The sequence below is a fragment of the Mobula birostris genome, chromosome 4, assembly GCF_030028105.1.
Source record: "Mobula birostris isolate sMobBir1 chromosome 4, sMobBir1.hap1, whole genome shotgun sequence".
In the NCBI taxonomy this organism is placed as follows: Eukaryota; Metazoa; Chordata; class Chondrichthyes; order Myliobatiformes; family Myliobatidae; genus Mobula; species Mobula birostris.
Window position 1 is genome coordinate 203,893,115 of NC_092373.1, and position 18,280 is coordinate 203,911,394.

General features: G+C 45.3%; 1 protein-coding gene across 2 annotated transcripts in view; it reads right to left on the reverse strand.

The window, feature by feature from the left end:
• The window catches only part of LOC140196113 (sepiapterin reductase-like), a 63,722-nt gene that overhangs the window by 13,059 nt on the left and 32,383 nt on the right, over positions 1-18,280 (reverse strand). Inside the window, exon 4 of one of the 2 annotated variants that reach the window (XM_072254821.1) lies at positions 2,050-2,187. The exons of the other annotated variant lie outside the window; for it this stretch is intronic. The gene's annotated coding sequence lies outside the window, so the exon portion shown is untranslated. Of the gene's footprint in view, positions 1-2,049; positions 2,188-18,280 lie in introns of those variants that run through there. 2 annotated transcript variants of the gene reach the window in all.

Below are 18,280 nucleotides of genomic sequence, written 5' to 3' on the forward strand. Positions count from 1 at the left end.
GAAACAGTCAAATCCATACCACAAAGACAGCTCCAACTACTGACAGCAAGGCTCCATGAAGCAATGGTTCTCCAACATGGCCTAAAGATGGCAAGTGGCCGCTCTAGCCTTCCACCAGCAAGTTGCTCCCAGGGGATCTTGACAAGACAAACCAGCAGCCCACACTCAACCCCAAGGCTACTTATATTCCAAGCCTTAAGATGGGAATCAGGTGCCTATGATTAACTCAACCGAAACATGGGACAGCTGGAAGACCCGGAGCCCTGAGCCCACGGACCGGACCGTGAACCGGAATGCAGACTTCACGGACTGGACCAGGACACACACAGGCTGACTGGCTGATAAAGAAGGCATATGGCATGCTTCCCTTTATTAATCGAGGAACTGAGTTCAGGATGTGGGAAGTTTTGTAGCAACTTTTTAAAATTCTAGATAAGTCACATCTGGAGTATTGCATGTGGTTCTGGTCACCCCATTATAGAAAGGATGTGGAAGTTTGAGAGAGGTTCACCAGGATGCTGGCTGGATTAGAAGAAAAGTTGGACAAACTTGGGTTGTTTTCTGTGGAGCAGCAGAGACTGAGGGGAGATCAGATAGGGGTTCAAAACATTATGAGAGTCATAGATAGATGGCCAACATTGGTTCTTCCCCAGGGTTGAAATGTCTAATACCAGAGGGCTTGCATTTAATGTGAGATGGACAAAGTGGAGCAAGTTTTTGTTTACACAGTACGTGGTGGGTGTCTGGAATGCGCCTCCAGGGATAGTTCTATTCATTCATTCTGTGCCATGCCATATGACGTGGGCAATCGTGGTCTTGACCATGACTGTATGTGGCAAATTTTTCTACAGAAGTGTTTTGCCATTGCCTTCTCCTGGACAGTGTCAATACTAGCCATTATCAATACAGTACTATTCAGAAATTGTCTGCCTGGCTTCCATGGTCACAGAACCAGGACTCGTGAAACACACCAGCTACTCAGAAGACCCTCCTCCACCTGTTCCCATGGTTTCACAGGACCACCAGGTTTAGGAACGGCTGCTTCCCTTCAACCATTTAGTTCTTCAACCAACCGGCAGAGCCCTAACGCTACAGTTTGGCAGCACTGACACCTAGGGGACTTGTTATAAAAATAGATTATCTTTGTTCTATGGCATTCTTTCCTGTAAAAACATTGTGTGAGTTATGTTTAATAAATAATTTTCTTGTGCATACTGCTTATATACTAGTAAGTTTTTTTAATTGCAGAGTATATATATATATATATATGCTGGAATGTTAGCTTTACAATGATTTATTTATTTGTTTATTGAGATACAGCACAGAATAGGTCCTTCTGGCCCATCGAGCCACACCATCCTTAAATTTCCCCCGATTTAATCCTAGCCTAATCATGGGACAACTTCTAATGACTAATTAACCTACCAATGGGTACGTCTTTGGACTCTGAGAGGAAACTGGAGCAGCCAGCGGAAACCAACGCAGTCACAGGGAGAACCTGCAAACTCCTTACAGACAGCAGCAGGAGTTAAAGCCATGTCACCTCTCCTATAAAGCATTGTGTTAACCACTATGCCACCGTGACAGCCTTCGCGTGATCTTAGGATGGTTTAAAAGGTCGACATGAGGTCGTGGTCGACTGCAGATTTCTGCGGCATTCGATGGACTCAAGGCCTCAAGCCGTGGTGTCACCTGTTTGCAGCCACCAAGAGAGAGGCATCGGATCTGGTGTGCTCCACTAGAGGTGGTGTGGTGTATCGTTCAGGTGGCAGTTGGTGCTGCCCCCTAGTGTTCACTCAGCAGAAGACAAGCTCTATTGTGACTTGGGTCTGGACCATATAATTTTGGGTGGCTGTATCTTATATTTATATGCTTGCTATCTTGTATGTGCTATGTGTGCTTTGTGCTGTGTATGTCTGTAGGTACTGTGTTTTGCACCTTGGCCCTGGAGTAACGCTGTTTTGTTTGGCTGTATACATGGGTATTCCTGTATGGTTGAATGACAATTAAACTTGAATTGAATTGAAATTGAAAGCCTGTACTGTATTGCACTGTTCCATGTTCTATGTACTTGTACATGTGGTATTAAATGTGATTTTGGTCTTGATCTTCAGTGTATTCCTCAAATTCCCATCCTCAAATCTGACTGGTGATGATCTTCTGTTTACTTCTCTTACAGGGTGGGGTCTGAAACAGAGGGAGAAGTTTCAGTAAAGGGCTCTCCCATTTGGGAAGGAAAGTATTCTCGGAGAAATTCATAATCACAGAGCAAAATGCGATGAAAATTCTGCTTCCAGTTGAGGGAACACACAATTGTCCTCATCAAGGGATCAGCAGTGGAAAGGGTGAGTAGTTTCAGGTTCCTGGGTGTTAGCATTTCTGAGGATCTATCCTGGGACTAACATATCTATACAATTTCAAAGAAGGTATGACAGCAACTATATTTCATTAGGAGCTTGAGGAGATCTGGCATGTCACCAAGGACCCTACAAATTTCTACAGATGTACTGTGGAGAGCATTCTGACGAGTCGTATCACCACCTGGTTTAGGTGCACCAACGCACAGGACCAGAAAGAGCTGCAGAGGGTTGTGAACTCAGCCAGTCCCTTCATGAGCACTAGCCTCCCCACAATCGAGAACATCTTCAAAAGCAGAAGAAGGTATCCATCATTATGAACCTTTATCATCCAGAGGTACAGGAACTTGAAGCCACACACTCAACATTTTAGGAACGGCTTCATACCGCGCCCCCCACCAGATTTCTGAACCATGTGCACCACCTCACTATCTTTGTCTCTTTTTGTGCTACTTATTTATAATTTTTATATAGTGGGTGGCGGGGTGAAGATTTGCCAAGCTATAAACCCAGAGGTCACAGATACAAGATAAGAGAGGAGAGGATAAAAGAGACCTGAGAGGTAACTTCCTTACACAGAGGGTAGGGAGGAACTGGAGTGAGCTGCCAAGGAAGCTTTCGAGTTGGGTAAAATTGCAACACTTATGATTATGATTATGAGGACACGCAGTCCCCTTTTATTGTCATTTAGTAATGCATGCATTAAGAAATGATAAAAGTGTTTTTCCATGCATTACGAAATGATAAAAATGTTTTTCCATGCATTAAGAAATGATAAAAACATTTTTCCAGAATGATATCACGAAAACACATGACAAACTGACTTAAAAACTAACAAAAACCACATAATTATAACACATAGTTACAACAGTGCAAAGCAATACTGTAATTTGATAAGAACAGACCATGGCACAGTAAAAGTCTCAAAGTCTCTCGAAAGTCCCATCATCTCATGCAGACGGTAAACCTCCAGTGCCGCCAACTTGCCAGTGCAACATCCCGGAAGCATCCGAACACAGTCCGACTCCGAGTCCGTCCGAAAAACTCCGAGCCTCCAACAACCTATTCGACACCGAGCACCGAGCACCATCTCTGCCGAGCGCTTCGACCCCGGCCCCGGCAACAGGCAATAGGCAAAGCCGAGGATTTGGGGCCTTTGTCTCCGGAGATTCTCGATCACACAGTAGCAGCGGCAGCGAAGTGGGCATTTCAGAAGTTACTCCAGATGTTCCTCTGCGCTTCATGGCTGTCCTCATCAAATCCGAATTGTGCACGGCACCCCTAGTTACACATATCGATATTCATTCGGAACGGCCACGCGCACTGCGTCGCGCCATCTTCTCCTTGGGGTCACCTGTCTTGTAAAGACACTGCCCAGAAGAAGGCAATGGCAAAACTCTTCTGTAGAAAAAATTGCCAAGAACAATCATGCTGGTGGAAAGACCATGATCACCCATTTCATACGACATGCCACATACTGATGATGATCACTTAAGAAGCATTTATCGTGGTGGGGTGGAGATATTTCTCTACCAAAGGGGGTGTGAGTCACACCATTCCCTTCGCTAGCTTGCAGGTCACCCATGGGCACCTGCTTAGCCGCCCCTTCCCCCAATCAGTGTCATGTGATGCCATAGGAGCAGGTGGTGGATGGTCATGCGAGCAGCTGGTACATATCACAAGTCCTGGTTATGTGACCACTGACGCCAGGCAGACAATCTCTGAAGAGTATTGATAATGGCTGGAGTCACCTGTCTTGCAAAGACACTGCCCAGAAGAAGGCAATGGCAAAACACTTCTGTAGAAAAAATTGCCAAGAACAATCATGCTCATGGAAAGACCACGATCACCCACGTCACACGATATGCCACATAATGATGATGATGATTGTAAAAGTGATTTCTGTATGTGTTGCAATGTACTGCTGTCGTGAAACAACAAATTCCATGACGAACGTCCATGATAATAAACCTGACTCCGATTGTAACAATATTTTTCTGAAGCTGCAGCACAATGCAAGTTCACAGAAAATTAAACCGACATAAATTATACATACCTCACACAGGTGCAAAATAATCATCAAAACAAACATAACAACACCAAGTGTAGGATTGTGAGAGAGAACAAAATATAAAGTCTGAGGTCGTGTTAAACAATTTCAGCAGTGATCCTCTTGAATTCTGTGAAGTTTAGTCCTGAATATATATTGGGGTGTATGGGGTGTCCGGGGAGAGGTAGCACCTCTGGTGAAGATGCTTGTCATGTCCATTCTGCGGCAGCTCACTCACATTTGGTCCCCACCGGACACTCAGCTCTCACCTGTGGCTCCAAGGAGCTGTTTGCATGTGACAGCGGACACACCCCGCTACAGCAGTTCAACAGGCAGTCTAAACCAAGTGAGGGTAGCCAGCGGCCTCGTACCCTGGTGAGATAGGGACATGCCTGTCCTAGCCTGTGAAGTCAATCCAGCCGGCTAGACGAATGGGATCTCCAGTGAGATCCAACGGACAGGAGGGTGGTTCTGCAACGCTTCGTGGAGAGTGCAGGGCAGGATAAGGCATGGACGAAGTCAGGGTCATCCACTGCAACCAGGGAAAACCCCAGTTTGTGACGACTACTCATACCACTGGACCTGGACTTCTGAGATTGGGAGAGTGGGACTGCCCCAGTGTAACAGCTTTTCCACTTTAAAAACTCTGCACTGGTATCCTGTCATTGTTGGATATGACAGACCACCAACACATATTCAAGACAGGAATGGATTATTGGTTGAGAGTGAAGTCCAGGCTGGTGAAGAACAGATGGACAAGTGTAACTTCCACTGTAATTGGATCAGACATGATCTCATTCAGTGATAGAGCAGGCTTGAGGGATCAAATAACCTATTCATGTTTCTCATGCCTTTGCGTTCATTGGAATTACTTCAATCATTGTTAGAAATGCTGTCTCTGCAGAGTCACTAATTAACCACTGACTTAGTGGTTAATGAGTGGGTTAGAAGTTAAAAACCAGGCTGTAATGTTGAGGCTTTATAAAGCACTGGTGAAGCCTCACATGGAGTATTGTGAGCAGTATTGGGACTCTAATCTTGCAAGTGATGTTCTGGCACTGGAGGGGGTTCACAGGAGGCTCACAAAAGTGATTCCAGGATCAAATGGCTTGTCATATGAAGAGCTCTCACTCTGTACTCACTGGAATTCAGAAGAATGAGGGTTGACCTAAATGAAACCTATTGAATGGTGAAAGGTATTGATAAAGTAGATGTTGAGAGAATGTTTCCTATGGAGGGAGAGTCTAAGAACAGAGCACACAGCCTCAGAATAGAGGGGCATAATTTTCGAATGCAGATGAGGAGGAACTTCTTTAGCCAGAGACTGTTGAATCTGTGGAATTCGTTGCCACAGGCAGCTGTGGAGGCCAAGTCTTTACGAAAACTTAAGACAGATGTTGATAGATTCTTGATTAGTCTGGGCATGAAAAGATACAGGGAGAGGGCAGGAGATTGGAGCTTAGAGGGAAAATGGATCAGCCATGATGAAATGTTGGAACAGACCGATAGGCCAAATGGCTACTCCTATATCTTATAGTCTTATGGTCTTAGTGCATGTTGGAGCCGAATAAAGTGAAGGGTTACTGAATGAATTCAGAATCAGGACCAGAATCAGATGTAATATCACTGACATATGTTATGAAATTTGTTGTCTACATAATAAATTACAATAAGAAAGGCTAAGATGACAGAACACATACCAGTCCTCATACATCAGACGTGGAAAGAGTGAGCAATTTCAAATTTCTGGGTGTCAAGATCTCTGAGGATCTAACCTGGTCCCAACATATCGATGTAGTCATAAAGAAGGCAAGACAGTGGCTGTATTCCATTAGGAATTTGAAAAGTTCTGGTTTGTCACCTGAAATGCTTGAAAATTTCTACAGATGTACCTTAGAGATCATTTTAATAGGCTGCACTACCATCTGGTATGGGAGTTGGGGTGGGGGCTACTGCACAGGATTGAAGTAAGCTGCAGAGAGTTGTAAACTCAGTCAGCCCCATCATGAGCACTAGCCTCCACAGCGTAATGGTAAGTGCTTTATTGATCTCGAGTGGGAAATTATTTCGTTACAACAGCAATTTAAAACAACACTTAGCAATAATAATAAATATAATAATAATATTAACTAATAATAAAGTACAATAGTAGTATGCACAATAATAATTTACCAATGTACAATACAGTACAATAATAATGTATGAAATAATAAAACAGAAGAGCGTTTATTGGCTCTTGGACTGTATTCATTAGAGAATAGAAGAATGAGAGGGGATCTCATAGAAAAATTTCGAATGTTGAAAGGGTTGGACAGAGTAGATGTGGAAAGGTTGTTTCCCTTGGTGGGTGAGTCCAGGACAAGGGGCCACAGTCTTAGAATTAGAGGGTACCCATTTAAAATAGAGATGAGGAGAAATTTTTTTAGCCAGAGGGTCGTAGATTTATGGAATTTGTTGCCACATACAGCTGTGGAGGCCCGATCATTGAGGGTGTTTAAGGAGGAGATTAATAGGTATCTAATTAGTCAGGGCATCAAGGGATATGGGGAAAAAGCCAGAAATTGGAACCAGGTGGGAGAATAGTTTAGCTCATGGTGGAGTGGCAGAGCAGACTCGGTGGGCTGAATGGCCTACTTCTGCTCCTTCGTCTTGTGATCTTGATCTTGTATTGTACTATGATGTGTGTTCCCCTGTCACACAGAGATGAACTGTTGTGTATGCTTATTGCATTTGGTGGAAAAGATTTTCTGTAACGATCCCTGTGACAGAGGAGCTGAATGAGTTTGTTTAAAAGAGTGCTCCGCTGCTTATTCGGTAGGTCATGGAGAGGATGTGCCAGACTGTCCATAATGTTTAGTGACCTCCTCTCCACCACTAAATCAAAAGAGTCCTGGTTGCAGCCAAGGACAGATCCAGCCTTTTTGATGAGTTTATTTGGTCTTTTTGCATCACCAGCACTGATGCTGCTCCCCCAACTCAAAGCTGCAAAAAAGGCTGCACTCGCTACAACAGACATCTTCAAGGAGCAGGTGTCCATTAATAAGGACCCCCACCACCTAGGACATGCCCTCTTCTCATTGTTGCCATCAGGAAGGACATACAGAAGGCAACACACCCAGTGAATCAGGAACGTCTCCTTCCCCTTTGCCATCCGATATCTGAATGATCATTGAACCCATGAACATTAGCTCACTACTTTTTTTATTTCTGTTTTTGCACAACTTCCTTATTTGATATATATATATATATATATGTATATATGTTTAATGATGGTGGTGGGCACATGGCCAAGTGGTTAAGGCATTCAACTAGCGACCTGAAGGTCGTGAGTTCGAGCCCCAGCCAAGGCAGCGTGTTGTGTCCTTGAGCAAGGCACTTAACCACACAGTGCTCTGTGACAACACTGGTGCCAAGCTGTATCGGCCCTTGCCCTTCCCTTGGACAATAACGGTGTCGTGGAGAGGGGAGACTTGCAGGATGGGCAACTGCTGGTCTTCCATACAACCTTGTTCAGGCCTGCACCCTGGAGAGTGAAGGCTTTCCAGGTGCAGATCCATGGTCTCGCAAGACTAACGGATGCCTTTTAATAATGTTTAATGATAATAATAATAAGTACTGTATAGATATATATACTTACTGTAATTGAGTTTTTTCTGTATTTATCATGCAGATAAATAAATATTGTATTGCTGTCGCAAAATTAACAAATTTTAAGACATATGCCAGAGATATTAAACATGATTCTGATTCTGAAATATATCAAAAGTAAATAAGTAGTGCAAAAGGAAAACAAAAGGGTGAGGTAAACACAAAATAATCTGCAGATGCTGTAAAAGATCAAAGCAACACTTTCAGTACGCTGGATGAACTCAGCAGGTCGGGCAGCATCAGTCAGAAACGATGAGTCGATGTTTCGGACCGGAACCCTTCGTCAGGACTGAAGAATGAAAGATGGGGAAGGATTTGAAGGATGCTTGTAGCGTCAGTTAAAAGACCAGTAATTTGAAAGACAAAGGGGTGGGGGAGGGGAAGCATTGACGTCATAGCCCTGAAAACAATGGGTGGTAGAAGAAGGAGGCGGAAACATGAGGGAGCTGGGGGAGGGGGTAGAGTGAAATAGGGTGTGGTAGTGTTCATGGGGCGATTGTCAGTTCAGAAATCTGATGGCAGAGGGGAGGAAGCTGTTCCCGAAACTCTTAGTGTGGGTCTTCAGGCTCCCGGATCTCCTCCTTGATGGTAGCAATGAAAAGAGGGCATGTCCTGGGTGATGAGGGTCTTGAATGACAGATGCCACCTTTTTGGCCACTGCCTTTTGAAGATGCCCTCGATGCTGGCGAGCCTAGTGCCCATGATGGAACTAGTTGAGTTTACAGCCCTTTGCAGCCTTCTCATGTCACTTAACTCCAAATTCCAGCTTTATCTGTTCCAGAACCAGCAACGTAGCCCATAGTCGAGACAGTGCTTGATACAGACACAAGAGACTGCAGATGCTGGAATCTGGAGCAACAAATAATCTGCTGGAGGAACTCAGCAGGTCAGGTAGCATCTGTGGGAAGAAAGGAATCGTCGATGTAAATAACCTGCCTCAGCACTGACAGAACTTGAGAGGTTAGGAATGTTAGAAGTGAAGGCATTCTTAAGTCTTAAAGATTAAGGTAAGATAGTAAAACAGGTAGAGACAGCAGACAGAGACAAGGCAGCACCACATTCAACATTACATGCATCAGAGCTCAGCAGGAAATTATCAATGTACATAACATAGCTGAAGAGATATGCTGGCACTTACAAATCCTTTGCGTATCGACAGGGACTATAACCATAAGAGCACATCATTGGAGTGAGCCTAGATCACAGCCAAGGGTTTAGAGTCACAGAGTCATGTGGCTTGGGAACTTCAGCCCAACTCGTCTATGCCGACTAAGGTGCCCCATCTAAGTCACGAGATTCTGCAGATGCTGGAAACCCAGAGTAACACACACAAGATGCTGGAGGAACTCAGCAGGTCGGGCAGCATCTGTGGAAAGGAATAAACAGTCAATGTTTTATCCGAGACCCTTCACCAGGACTCGCGAAGAAGGGCCTGAGCCCAAAACATCAACCTTTTATTCATTCCCTGATCCGCTGAGTTCCTCCTGCATTTTTGTGTGTGTTGTTCCATCCACCCAATTCCCAGTTATCTGCACTTGACCCACATTCCTAAACCTTTCCAATCCATGGAATGGCCCAAGAACATTTTGAATATTGTTAATATAACTACCTCAACCACATCCTCTGGTAGCTCATTCTATATACAGACCGCATGCTGGGTGAAGGAGTTTGCCCTCGGGTTCATATTAAATCTCTCACCTCTCAACTTAACATTGTACCATCTGGTTCTTGATTCCTCAACTCTGGGAGGGAGACTGTGCTCTCACCCTCTCTCTGTCCATCATCCTATAAGATTATCCCTCAGTCTCTTACACAGTTCGTCGCACACTCCCAGAATTAGACACAGTGAAGCTCCCTCCACATCATCCCATCACACTCTCTGAGGGTCCCTCTATAATGTCCATTCACACATTCCCGGGGTCAGACACAGAGTGAAATTCCCTCCACGGTGTCCCATCACACACTCCCTGTCACACTGGCGGGGGCAATGGGAGCAAGGGTGGACTCAAATGCAAGACACATCTTGTGAGGTTACTTAGATTTAGTTTATTGTTCGATACCAGGAGAGCTAGGCAGGTGCAGCAGTAGCGAACTGGACAAAGACTCAGGACTACGACTAGGTTGGGACCAAGGGTCTGGGCCAGGACTCGGAATCGGTTCCCAGAACTAGAGGAGACATGAAGAGGCTAGGGTATGGACTCCAAGCCCGAGACTGGGCAAGGACCCAGTACCTGGGTCTTGCCTCGGGCTCGGACCCCAGAACCAGGCATGGACATGACATGGGCTAGGAAGAGGAGGAACATGGAAAACAGAGCCTCGGTCTCGGGAGAGCAGGTACATGGAATCATAGACACATACACAGAAAACCGAGTCGGGCCCCCTCCTTGGGTACAGGACATAGGGCCGGGACTCATGACCCTCCGCGGGGCAATGGCAAGACAGCCTGACTTACCCCACGGAGGTGAGGACAAGACAAGACAAGACAAACACGAATGAACACCAGACAGTACCTATCTAGCTCCGGTGATGGAACTAGACCGAAGTGCAGGCAGGGGCTGCAGACGAGGGCTAGAGGCGAGAGAGGCAGAGAAGGGATTCAGACAAGGGGGTAGGACAGGAATCATAGACCGCCAGGGCCAGGACTTGACTCAGAACTGGGAAGCCGCCAGGGCCAGGACTTGACTTAGTGCTAGAATGCCACCAGGGACAGGACTTGACTTGGTACTTGAATGCAACCGGAGCCAGGACTTGACTTGGAGCCTCCGGGTAGTGGCGAGTTCTCAACTCGGCCCGGGAACAATAGACAGCGGTTCTTGATTCCCTCCGGCGGGTTAACTGACGGACCCACCTCGGTAAGGAAACTTTGCAGGCTCGCTTCGGCGAGGTAACTGGACAGGGTTGCTCCGGTGAGGAAGGGCGAACTACCGGCACATGGTTCGGCAGAGACTAGGCTTGCTCCGGCCAGATGACATTGGCACGCCGTACCTTGGATGACTTTGCAGACGCTCCCGCACCAAACGGCTGAAAGCCGGAGACTATAAACTACCAGTTCAGCCGAGTGTTAATTGCCTCTAATCACCAAAGTCAAGGGACACAGGAAAACAGGGAATTAACGGTCCGGATCGTAAGATAAACAAGCTAAATTTAAAGGGACCCCGATCCGGACCATGACACTCCCAGGATCAGATACAGAGTGAAGCTCCCTCTACAATGTCCCATCACACACTCCTGGGGTCAGACATAGAGTGAAGCTCCCTCTACACTGTCCCATCACACACTCCCAGGGTCAGACACAGAGTGAAGCTCTCTCTACACTGTTCCATCACACACTCCTGGGATCAGACTGTCAATATATACTACCCAGAGACCCAGAGATTCATTTTAGTCTTTCTTCCTTCCTTCATATATATATGAAGCACCTTATATATGAAGCACATCCAACCACCTCCAAAGGGTGCGACAGGTCCTAAAAAGCCAACTGAATGAAGAACAAAATCAGAGCCATCAAAACATTCACCCTACCAGTCATCAGATACCCAGCCGCAATAGTGTAGTGGCCAAGGAACGATCTGGAAGCCATGACATCAAGACCCGGAAACTACTAACAATACATGGACAATTCCATCCAAAGTCCAAAATCAAGTGACTGTACACCCTCCAGAACAGAGGACAGGGACCTGGAAGTGTCAAGGCCACAGTCCTGGAAGAAATGCGAAATGTCCATGAGTATGTCAAGAAGATGGTCCCTTAAGGAAAACCTTCTAGGAGAATACCTCAGACAGCAGGCACGGGACATGGAAATGGAAATGGGTGAAGCAGAGCCAGAGGGCCAGAGGCCATGGCAGGACAAGCCACTGCACTGGATGTCCCATCACCAGATGTCAGAGGTGGTTGACATAAGAAGGTCCTACATATGGCCTGGAAATGGCAGGGCTGAGGGACAGCACAAAGGCCCTGCTCATGACTGCACAAGAACAGGCACTGAGCACAACAGCAATAGAAGCAGGGGTCTATCACACCAGACTAGACCCAAGATGCAGACTGTGCAAGGAATCCACTGAAACCATCCAGCACATAGTAGCAGGGTACAAGATGCAGGCAGGGACAGCAGACACTGAATGGCACAATCGAGTTGCAGGAATTGTGCACAGGAACATCTGCGCTGGGTATGGATTGGACATTCCCAAGTCCAAATGGGAAAACACCTGAGAAGGTGGTAGAGAATGGGAGAGTTAAGATCCTGTGAGAATTCCAAATACAGACTGATAAGCAGGTACTGGCCAACCAATCAGACAGAGTAAAACTGGACAAGGAACAAAAGAAAGCAACAGTAATAGCTGTGGCGATCCTGAATGACAGTAACATCAGGAAGAAAGAATATGAGAAGCTGGAGAAATACCAGGGCTTGAACGAGCAGACAGAAATGTCAGAGTAATCCTGGTGGTGATAGGAGCACTTGGAGCTGCGACACCTGGACTGGGAGAGTGGCTCCAACAAATCCCAGGAACAACATCTGAGATCCCGGTCCTGAAGAGCACTCTACTAGGATCAGCGAGGATACTCTCATGCACTCCCAAGCTCCCAGGCCTCTGGTAGAGCTGAGATTGGGGGAAAAATACACATATACATCACCCATAAGGGGTGAGAAAAAATATATATTCTCTCTCTCCTCCTCTTCCTCTCCCTCTCTCTCCCTAATTTTGATTCTGTATTCTTCTCAAAATAAACCACAGTGAAATTCATGAACTTCGGGTGTCCCAAAGCATCTCTTTTGCAACTAGAGCAGTTTTGACTGGTAGTCAGTGTACTCAGAATGAGAATCAGGTTTATTATCACAGTACATTGCAATACATAAAGAATTATCATGTTACAATAAGAAAATATATATTTTTAAAGTGAAAAAAGAGAGCTAAGGGAAGTCATGTTATCCAGCCAATATGTGACTCCAGTCCCACATAACCTGCTTATCTTCTCCTTACACAAACACTCCATTATAATCTCCAGATATCCAAATGTCAAAGCCAGGTGAAAGACTTTGTACTGGATAATCATAGTTTGCTGAAAACTGAGTCAGTGTTGGGATCAGGAATTCCACAAACAAGCTCAGTGCAACACCAACAGAGAGAGAGACAGAGAGAGAGAGAGAGAGAGACAGAGAGACAGAGAGAGATACAGAGAGAGGGGGGAGAGAGAGTAACAGAGAGAAAGAGACAGACAGAGACAGAAACACAGAGAAAGTAAGAGGAACCTAGCAACATGGGAAAAGCATGTGTGAGGTAGGGAGTGGGAAAGAGAGAGAGAGAGAGAGAGAGAAAACAATGGAAAGATAAAGGCACACTAGAGGGAGTCAGAGAGACAGCAGTGAAAGAAAGATTGGTAAATTGGATTATTATTGTCACATGTACTGATATATAGTGAAAAACTTGTATACTGTTCACATTGATTAAATCATTCTAACAGTGTATAGAGGTAGTACAAGGGAAAGTAATAACAGAATATTGAATAAAGTAACACAGAGAAAGCATGGGAGCAACTGTACTTCCTTCGAAGCTTGTAGAGATTCAGCATGAATTGAATTGACTCCATTTATTACATCCTTCATACATGAGGAATAAAAATCTTTACGCTACTTCTCTGTCTAAATGTGCAATGTGCAATGTGCAATTTATAGTCACTTATAATATATAGTACGTACAACAGGACAGTCAATATAACACCAAAATACAATTGTATCAGCACGAATTATACAGTCTGATGGCCTGGTGGAAAAAGCTGTCCCGGAGCCTGTTGGTCATGACTTTTATGTTGCGGTACCGTTTCCTGGATGGTAGCAGCTAGAACTTGGGTCTTGGGTCGCCAGTGATCCTTCGGGTCCTTTTTACACACCTGTCTTTGTAAATGTCCTGAATAGTGGAAAGTTCACATCTACAGATGTGCTGGGCTGTTCACACCACTCTCTGCAGAGTCCTGCGACTGAGGGAAGTACAGTTCCCATACCAGGCAGTGATGCAGCCAGTCAGGATGCTCTCAATTGTGCCCCTGTAGAAAGTTCTTAGGATTTGGGGACTCATGCCAAACTTCTTCAAACTTCTAACCATTTTCTATTTGGGCGGAAACCATTCACTCACAGAACTTGGGAGGATAAATGTATTACTACTCTTCAAGATATTAATGGGGCAAGTACTATCCTTAGCTTTCAAGAACTGATACCTCGATATAATATTGATAAACACTCTCTTTTCTTCTATTTTCGAGCAAGCTCAGCTTGTAAAGCCTACGGTGTTCCCTGGGGGTCAGATTTAAAGGACCATCCCATTTTAAGTTGGATACAGAGTGCTCCAGGACAGATAGTGTCATATATCTATGATAAATTAAACTCCCACAATTATATGCTCACATCCGGAATGAAAGCCTGGGATAGAGACATATCTGAATTGGGACAAGACTTGGACTGGGATGTGATTTGGGATAATGCTGCCGGTGCTTCGAAAAACCCAAATCATCGGTATATGCACTTGAAATTTTGTCATAGAGCATATTTAACACCGAGAATTAGACATCAGATGGGACTGGTTCCTGACCCATATTGCTCATTTTGCCCCCACAGAACCGTTGGCTCTTTTATACATGTTGTATGGGAATGTCCAGAGGTTTTTGATTTGTCGGGGAAGGTTATCAGTACTCTTACAGAACTAACAGGGGTACAATTACCAATGGACCCTGCTGTACATCTTCTAAATGATGACTCCCAACTTTCCCTTATGGAGAAAACACGTAAAATCCAGCTGGCAGGCCTGACTGCAGCTAAGAAGATTGTAGTCCAGCGTTGGAAACCTCCCCATGATATTTCAAATACTCACTGGCTTCAGAGCTTTTTGGACATTTCTTACCTGGAACTTTCATCAGCAAGAGTAAATGATGCACGACCAAACACAATCTTAATGTGGACAAATTTGATATCTAACCTAAAAGATCTTTTGTTAAAATAGGAATGCTTTGTCTGTGCATGTACTACTATTCAGTTGATTGGTGGAGGGGAGAGGGATGGGGAGAGAGGGAGAGAGAGGGGTGGAGGGAGGATGGTGATGAAGGTTGGGGGTGGCTGAGTTAAACAGTCAAAATGTAATTGGTAACTGGTTGTATTGAATGTAATTTGTTGGTGTTGCAATAAAAAGTTAATAATAAAAAAAACTTCTAAAATTTGACAAACTTCTATTCAGATGTGTAGTGCAGAGTATATTGACTGGTTGCATCGCAGCCTGGTATGGAAACACCAATGTCCTTGAATGGAGGCTCACACCACCAGATTCAGGAGCAGTTATTACCCCTCAGTCATCAGGCTCTTGAACCAAAAGGGATAAGTTCACTGCACTTCACATTCCCCATCACTGAACTGTTCCCATAACCTATGGACTCACTTTCAAGAATTCTTCATGTCATGTTCTTGATAGTTATTGCTTATTTATTGTTCACAGCTGAACAGGTGAGAAGACAGCTGAAACGTCTCAACCCAAGCAAGGCTGCAGGACCGGATGGTGTCAGTACCAGGGTGCTCAAAGCCTGTGCCCCTCAGCTATGTGGAGTACTTCGCCATGTCTTCAACCTGAGCCTGAGGCTCCGGAGGGTTCCTGTACTGTGGAAGGCGTCCTGCCTCGTCCCTGTGCCGAAGACGCTGCGCCCCAGCAGCCTCAATGACTACAGACCAGTGGCATTGACCTCCCACATCACGAGGACCCTGGAGAGATTTGTTCTGGAGCTGCTCCGGCCTACGGTCAGGCCACACTTAGATCTTCTCCAGTTCGCCTACCAGTCCCGACTAGGAGTTGAGAATGCCATCGTCTACCTGCCGAACCGTGTCTACGCCCACCTGGACAAGCCAGCGAGCATTGTGAGGGTCATGTTTTTTTGACTTCTCCAGTGCGTTCAACACCATCCGCCCTGCTCTGCTGGGGAAGAAGCTGACAGCGATGCAGGTGGATGCTTCCCTGGTATCATGGATTCTTGATTACCTGACTGGCAGACCACAGTACGTGTGCTTGCAACACTGTATGTCCGACAGAGTGATCAGCCGCACTGGGGCTCCACAGGGGACTGTCTTGTCTCCCTTTCTCTTCACCATCTACACTTCGGACTTCAACTACTGCACAGAGTCTTGTCATCTTCAGTTTTCGGATGACTCTGCCATAGTTGGATGCATCAGCAAGGGAGATGAGGCTGAGTACAGGGCTACAGTAGGAAACTTTGTCACAGGGTGTGAGCAGAATTATCTGCAGCTTAATGTGAAAAAGACTAAGGAGCTGGTGGTAGACCTGAAGAGAGCTAAGGTACCGGTGACCCCTGTTTCCATCCAGGGGGTCAGTGTGGACATGGTGGAGGATTACAAATACCTGGGGATACGAATTGACAATAAACTGGACTGGTCAAAGAACACTGAGGCTGTCTACAAGAAGGATCAGAGCCGTCTCTATTTCCTGAGGAGACTGAGGTCCTTTAACGTCTGCCGGACAATGCTGAGGATGATCTACGAGTCTGTGGTGGCCAGTGCTATCACGTTTACTGTTGTGTGCTGGGGCAGCAGGCTGAGGATAACAGACACCAACAGAATCAACAAACCTTAAGGCCAGTGATGTTGTGGGGATGGAACTGGACTCTCTCACGGTGGTGTCTGAAAAGAGGATGCTGTCCAAGTTGCATGCCATCTTGGTCAATGTTTCCCATCCACTACATAATGTACTGGTTGGGCACAGGAGTACATTCAGCCAGAGACTCATTCCACCAAGATGCAGCACTGAGCGTCATAGGAAGTCATTCCTGCCTGCAGCCATCAAACTTTACAACTCCTCCCTTGGAGGGTCAGACACCCTGAGCCAATAGGCTGGTCTTGGACTTATTTCATAATTTACTGGCATAATTTACATATTACTATTTAAGTATTTATGGTTCTATTACTATTTATTATTTATGGTGCAACTGTAATGAAAACCAATTTCTCCCGGGATCAATAAAGTATGACTATGACTATGACTATTTATTAATAAATAATGGGGAGGTTTGCTAAGGCTATTGGGGAGAGTTTAAACTAGGATAGTGAGGGGGGGTGGAAACCAAACTGAAGAGATGGAGGAAGAGGCAGTTGGGTCACAGATAGAGAAAGCTTGGAGACAATGCAAGAGGGAGGATAGGCAGGTGATAGAGAAGGGACACGCTCAGACTGATGGTTTGAGATGTGTCTATTTAAATGCAAGGAATATTATGAACAAAGCAGATGAGCTTAGGGTGTGGATCAGTACTTGGAGCCATGATGTTGTGGCCATTACAGAGACTTGGATGGATCAGGGGCAGGAATGGTTACTTTGAGTGCCAAGCTTTAGATGTTTCAGAAAGGACAGGGAGGGAGGCAAAAGAGGTGGGGGTGTGGCACTGCTGATCGGAGATAATGTCACGGCTGCAGAAAAGGAGGAAGACATGGAGGGATTGTCTACGGACTCTCTGTGGGTGGAGGTTAGGAACAGGAAGGGGTCAATAACTCTTCTGGGTGTTTTTTATAGACCAACCAACAGTAACAGGGATATTGAGGAGCAGATAGGGAGACAGATTCTGGAAAGGTGTAATAATAACAGGGTTGTCGTGGTGAGAGATTTTAATTTCCTAAATATCGATTGGCACGTCCCTGGAGCGAGGGGTTTAGATGGGGTGGAGTTTGTTTGGTGTGTTCAGGAAGGTTTCTTGACACAATATGTAGATAAGCCTACAAGGGGAGAGGCTGTACTTGATCTGGTATTGGGAAATGAACCTGGTCAGGTGTCAGATCTCTCAGTGGGACAGCATTTTGGAGATAGTGATCACAATTCTATCTCCTTTACAATAGCATTGGAGAGGAATAGGAACAGATAAGTTATGAAGGCACTTAATTGAAGTACAGGGAAATATAAGGCTCTCAGGCAAGAACTTGGAAGCATAAATTGGAAACAGATGTTCTCAGGGAAATGTATGGCAGAAATGTGGCAAATTTTCAGGGGATATTTGCGTGGAGTTCTGCATAGGTACATTCCAATGAGACAAAGAAAGGATGGTAGGGTACAGGAACCATGGTGTACAAAGGTTGTTGTAAATTTAGTCATGAAGGAAAGAAGAGCTTACGAAAGGTTCAAAAAGCTAGGTAATGATAGAAACCTAGAAGATTATAAGGCTAGCAGGAAGGAGATCGAGGAAGAAATTAGGAGAG